This window comes from Callorhinchus milii, unplaced genomic scaffold (genome assembly GCF_018977255.1).
Source record: "Callorhinchus milii isolate IMCB2004 unplaced genomic scaffold, IMCB_Cmil_1.0 Scaffold22, whole genome shotgun sequence".
Lineage (NCBI taxonomy): Eukaryota > Metazoa > Chordata > Chondrichthyes > Chimaeriformes > Callorhinchidae > Callorhinchus > Callorhinchus milii.
The window spans coordinates 30,430-35,943 of record NW_024704763.1 but is presented as its reverse complement, the minus strand read 5'-3'; the positions used below and the strand labels follow the sequence as shown (position 1 = coordinate 35,943).

At 48.9% G+C, this 5,514-nt stretch overlaps 1 long non-coding RNA gene across 1 annotated transcript; it reads left to right on the top strand.

The window, feature by feature from the left end:
• Positions 1 to 1,245: 1,245 nt before the first annotated feature.
• LOC103189903 lies at positions 1,246 to 4,113 on the top strand. Its single transcript, XR_489107.2, has 3 exons — positions 1,246 to 1,296; positions 2,684 to 2,775; positions 3,624 to 4,113. It is a non-coding gene; the product is annotated as an uncharacterized LOC103189903 (long non-coding RNA).
• Positions 4,114 to 5,514: the final 1,401 nt, after the last annotated feature.

Here is a 5,514-nt window from a genome sequence, read left to right as displayed (position 1 = left end):
CAGCATGCGGGCGGCAGAGTTTTGCACGAGCTGATCTTGTGAATGGTGGAGCTGGGGAGACTGGCGAGAAGTGCATTGGAGTATAATCCAGGCGGGAAGTGTAAGGTACGCTCGGAGACGGGTAATGTGGCGGAGGTGGAGGAAGGTGGTCCTCGTCAGGGACTAGATGTGGGCAAGGAAGGACAGCTGGGGTTCGAACCAGACGCATGGATTGCGCGCGGTTCGATGAGTCTGAGGGAGAGTCCAGGGAGGTTGAGGAGTTTAGATCTGCAGGAATAAAAACTTTGACGGGGGCCGAGGAGTATGGCTTCCGTCTTGTCCACATTCAGCTGCAGGAAGTTTGCACTCATCCAGGCCCTGATATTTGCCAGACAAGCTGATAGAACATCAGTGGATCTGGAGTTGATACTGGAGGGGGAAAAGTAGATTTGTGTGCCCTCCGCAGACATGTGGAAGTTTACCCCGTGTCTGCAGATGACATCGCCCAGAGGGAGCATATAGATTAGGAAAAGAAGGGGGCTAAGAATGGAGCCCTGGTGTATTCTGCAAGTGACCGGGTGGGGGCGGGAGGAGAAACCATTTGCCGAAATGAAATGGAGGCGGATGGTTAAGTAGGACTCAAGCCATGCGAGCACGGTACACTAAAGTGGATGACGGAGGAGAGGAGGATGGTGTGGTCAAGTGTGTCAAATGTGGCAGAGAGATCCAGGAAGACGAGGAGGCAGAGGAACCCTGGTCACAGATAGAGAGGATGGGAAGTCATGTGACTTTGATAGGCACTGTCTCTGTGCTATGGGCAGTCAGGATAAAAGTCAGACTGCAGTGGCTCGAGGAGGAAGTGGAGGGAGAGGTGTGATCGAAGTTCGCCTGCAACAATGTGTTCCAGTGTTTTATGTGGGTGATTGTAGTTGAGAAGGAGGAGGGAGAAATGGGGGCAAAGGAGTGGCAGGAACCGTGGCGGAGGGAGAAGGCGGTGTGGATGGTCTGGTTGAGGTGGAAGGTGACATTGTTGGGGTGGGGGGAGGATGCAGCCATACGGATGTTTTCAATTTTTGAAATCTAAGACCTGTCCGAATACCGTATATAATTTAGGACACAAGATGTCAAGTGACTGCCAGGATGGTGGAAGGCAACATAGATGGATCTTGGTTTTCTTTTGCCTAGCAAATTCTTATTTTCTTATTTCTCGCCCCAGGTTGCAGATTGTGGCTGCATATTATTCACATATTCATTATTTTCCTGTTTTGCAGAAAGCAAAGACGTCAAAGACCATATTTAAACCTGCTGCTACTGAAGGTAATTTGTTCAATGAATTGTTAGCCACAAAAAAATCAATAAAGCAAGGGGCTTAAATCCAATAAATCATTCTGTAAAGGACAGATTTCTGTTAAAGTTGATCATTAGAAGCTGGTGCTTAATGTAAACTGTGTCCTGCAAGGAGGAGACATAAAAACATAAGTACATAAAAAATTGACCTCATGGCCGCTGGTTGGATATTAGACATTGATTAGTATCGGGTGGTTTGCTGTTGTATCAAAATCAAGGATTCTTGTATTGTTCCTATTTTCTTCCCACATGAATCCTGCTCGGTGCTTGCTCCCTCATACCCACCCGCCTCCTCTCCTGATCTCCCAGCTCTATTGCCTTGCCGTCTGCTAACAGATGTTATCAATCTCTCCACGTCCACTTGTGCAGTTCCCACTTCATTTGAATCTGCTGTCACCCCCTCTTCTCAAAAATCCCTTCCTTAATTACCATCCCACCTCTAACCTGCCAACAACATTCTCTCCTCATTCTTATCTGTAACCAGGGCTCTCTGTATCTTCTTGTACTCCTTGATCTCTCTCCAGGCTTCAATGTTGTCAACCACTATCCTTTTTCACCACCTCACCTCTCTCAGCTCCACCTTCACAGTTCAATCCTCTCCTGGTTTCACGCTTACCCATCCCAACTTTGCCTACCCTTTCACAGTTACTTCAGGGCTCTGTCCTCAGTCCTCTTTAACATCTACATGCTCCCGCTCGGTGATGTCTTCTACAGACATGGGGTTAACTTCCATATATATGCAGATGACACCCAAATATGTGATGAATGCATGGATGAAGGTTTCAGCAGCCTGATGGGAGAGATGTTGGAGGAACCGGGCGATGTTGTGGAGATGGGGAAGGCAGAGCGGGTCACGGCATGGATGAGGGGTAGAAAGGACAATTTGACAAGGGTCAAACAAGATGGCAGGGTTCCGGACTGGTTCAGTGAGATAGAGTGTGCATCCCTGGATGCTGCCAATGCCTGAGCTGTGGAGGCACTATCTTGTCCCCTCCCACCTGTGCCATCTCAACTCATACCGATCCAGCTGCTCTCCACACAAAGCTTCCTCCGCCCCCTGCACCATCGAGCTTTCAGCCACCATTCTGAATGTTAAAAATCCAACAAAACGAATTGTAAAGAGAACAGAGTTTCTTGACAAATTGATCATTCACTTCATAATGTTTTGTAGGATATTGTGTGCAAATTGGCTGCCACGTTTTTCTCCAAATACACTGTTACTACATTGATAGCAATTTCCTGTGAAATACTTTGAGACATAGTCACTGGATCAGATGCAAAGAGGATTGTAGTATTAGGAAACAAAGCCCTTAACCCTATTGTCTTGATCTTTTGCAAGTTTAAATATTTTTGTTAGTTTGTGCATAGAAATTCCAGAGCCATCAAGCACGAAGTCCGAAGAAACAATCACCAGTGAGCAGCGAGCAGTTTCTGGCAGTAACCATTCCGGTGAGTTGTCATTGTTGCTGCGTGTGTAGAGCCCAGTCGTAAAGCGACTGGTGATTTCTCCAATGCTCTGCTATTCACAGCCATGTCCTCACCGCGACCCAAAATCCATCCCACCCGTCCTCAGCTTCTCTGGTTCCCTGACACAGAACAGATTGATTTCAAGATCCTCACATTCTCTGCCCTGGCACCTGCCAACCTCTCTCTGCCACCTGTCTCACACCCCATTCCTCTACCTTCACTCAGCCAGGGCGGCTTTGACCAACCCAGTCCATGTCATCAGTTACGCCGTGAGCCTCTGGAACTTACCTCAGCCCCTCCACCTCACCCCTTGTTTGTCTGTCTGCAGATCACAGCTGAAGACCCTCCTCTTTGACTGTGCTTAGGGTAATCTCCCCTCCCACTCTGGCTCAAAGGCAAACTACACCACAGTTAAGAGCTCTGAGGTGCTACCTTGCATGTGTAAACTCACAGGCCGATAGTTACCAATCTTTTCGTGCCCTCTCTCTTTTGATAATGGAGTGACATTTGCAATTTTCAATCCCCGTGCATTTCTGACAATACAGCATACCCTCAGCACTGCATTTGAAGGGTCAGCCTAGACTGGATCAGTTCAAGTGCTGATGTGGTGCCTGAACCCACAACCTTCTGACTCAGTAGAGAATGCAGTAAACTGAGGCAGCTGAGACCCGGAGCTGAGCTCTCGCCTGTTCCTCCTGGACTTCTCTTTGCTTCTTAGCTAATTCTGTGTTGGTTATAAATTACAACACTCTGCATTCTTCTACCTTAACTCAGCCAAGCCTTGACACCTCTCATTGTGCAGCTAGTGATCTTCATTTACTCTCTTACAGTAAACGGCCGATCGGTGTCCTCGGGCTCCGGGACTCCCAGCACATTCGGCTCCAGCAATGGCAAACGCTTGCGAGCCGACCACGGGCAGAAATCAGAGGCCTACAAATCCATTTTCACCTCCCACAGCTCAGCAAAGCGCTCAAAGGACCAGGAGCCAAACTGGATCACTCACACTGCATACTACTTCTGAAACAGCCAGAACCAGATACCATCACCGCCTACTTTAGTTAGTAAACCCAGGAGATTAAATTTCTTTCCTCTATGTGGACTTTTTCTCTAGGAGCTCTTCCTAATTCTGCCGAGACTCTTCAATCCTGGTGGTAATGAAAGTGAAAATGTTTAATTGGTGATGGGATCAGACTGAAGTGGTGAGACTTACCTCGGGTCCAGAGCTCAAACTAATTATTGCTCAAACGCGCTTCCAATTGTCTACTGGTGGCTTTACTCTCATGAAAACTCTTCATTTTGCTTAATAAATCTCACAAAGGATTCTTCATTGTCATCTTCTGTAGCAACACATCAAACAGCAGCTCACACACATGAGGAAACGATCAGCAAGTGCACCAGCGAGGCCCAGAGCACAATCATTCTGTCAGGAAAGCAGTGGTCCTGGGGTTGAGGTAGAAAGATAGAGTTGGTTGTTACACACACGCAGAGCATTCCCCCCCCCACACACACACACTTTTCTGTAACTTAGGGTGCAGTTATTTGTGTTTTTTAGCAGCTGATTCACGCCACATCCGACGAACAGCTTCTCAGTGAATAATCCACTCTGCACAGTGATAGCGGACGGTGCTTCACCTTATTTTGTTCCACCAAGCGCTCTGGGACCTCTGCCCTGCTTGAGGGGTGCTATATAAATGCAGGTTATTGGTACTCATTACATTTCAAAGTTTATTATTATTTTCTAGGTTGTAGCTCCTGCAGCTGAGCCCGGCTCGTCAATGCTGTGTGAAACATCGATTATATTGAGATGTGGGATACGAACCGACTGTCTGCTTCTGTCCAGACCAGTTTAAACAAAATAAAACTCATTGATTTGGAGTCAGAACATGTTTGTCTGGGACCTGTGTCTAGGGTGGAGGCTATGTTTGGAGGCTTGTCACACGCATGGAACATGCATGGATGTGGGGTAGAAAGGACAGTTGCGGGTTAAACAAGACGCCAAGGTTCTGGACTGGCTCAGTGAGGTGGAGTGTGCAGCCCTGAATGGTGATTTCAAGATCCTCACCCTCACCTATAAGGCCATCAACGGCCTTGCTCCCTCCTACCTCTCTGACCTACTATCCCCCTACCTACCTGCCCGTACCCTCCGTTCCTCCGGCTCCGGTCTGCTCCACGTCCCACGCCCCAATCGCCCTACCATCGGTGGTCGGGCCTTCAGCTTCTCAGCCCCGAGGCTCTGGAACTCTATCCCCCAGTGCCTTCGCCTTGCTTCCTCCCTCTCCTCCTTCAAGGCCGGTCTCAAAACCTTTCTCTTTGACCGAGCCTTCAGCTCCCCTCTCGACTCTCTTCCCCCTCCTCGCTCCCTCCCTTCCCTCCCCTCACCCTGACCATTTCCCCCCTCCTCCCCCCCCCCCTCCCCTCACCCTGACCATCCCCCCTCCTCGCTCCCTCCCTTCCCTCCCCTCACCCTGACCATTTCCCCCCTGCTCGGGTCATGACCCAACTGTGCAGCGCCTTGGGACGTCCTCCTGACGTGAAAGGCACTTTATAAATGGAATCTTGTTGTTGTTGTGATGCTATCAGTGCCTGAGGTGTGGAGGAGCTGACCTGAGCCAATCAGCACACCCACAAACACAACACCCAGTATAGCATCCTGTTAGTGTAGGGAAGGCTTAACCTGTAAATAAAGCACTCAGCAGGTAATATGAATTACATGATTGGCCA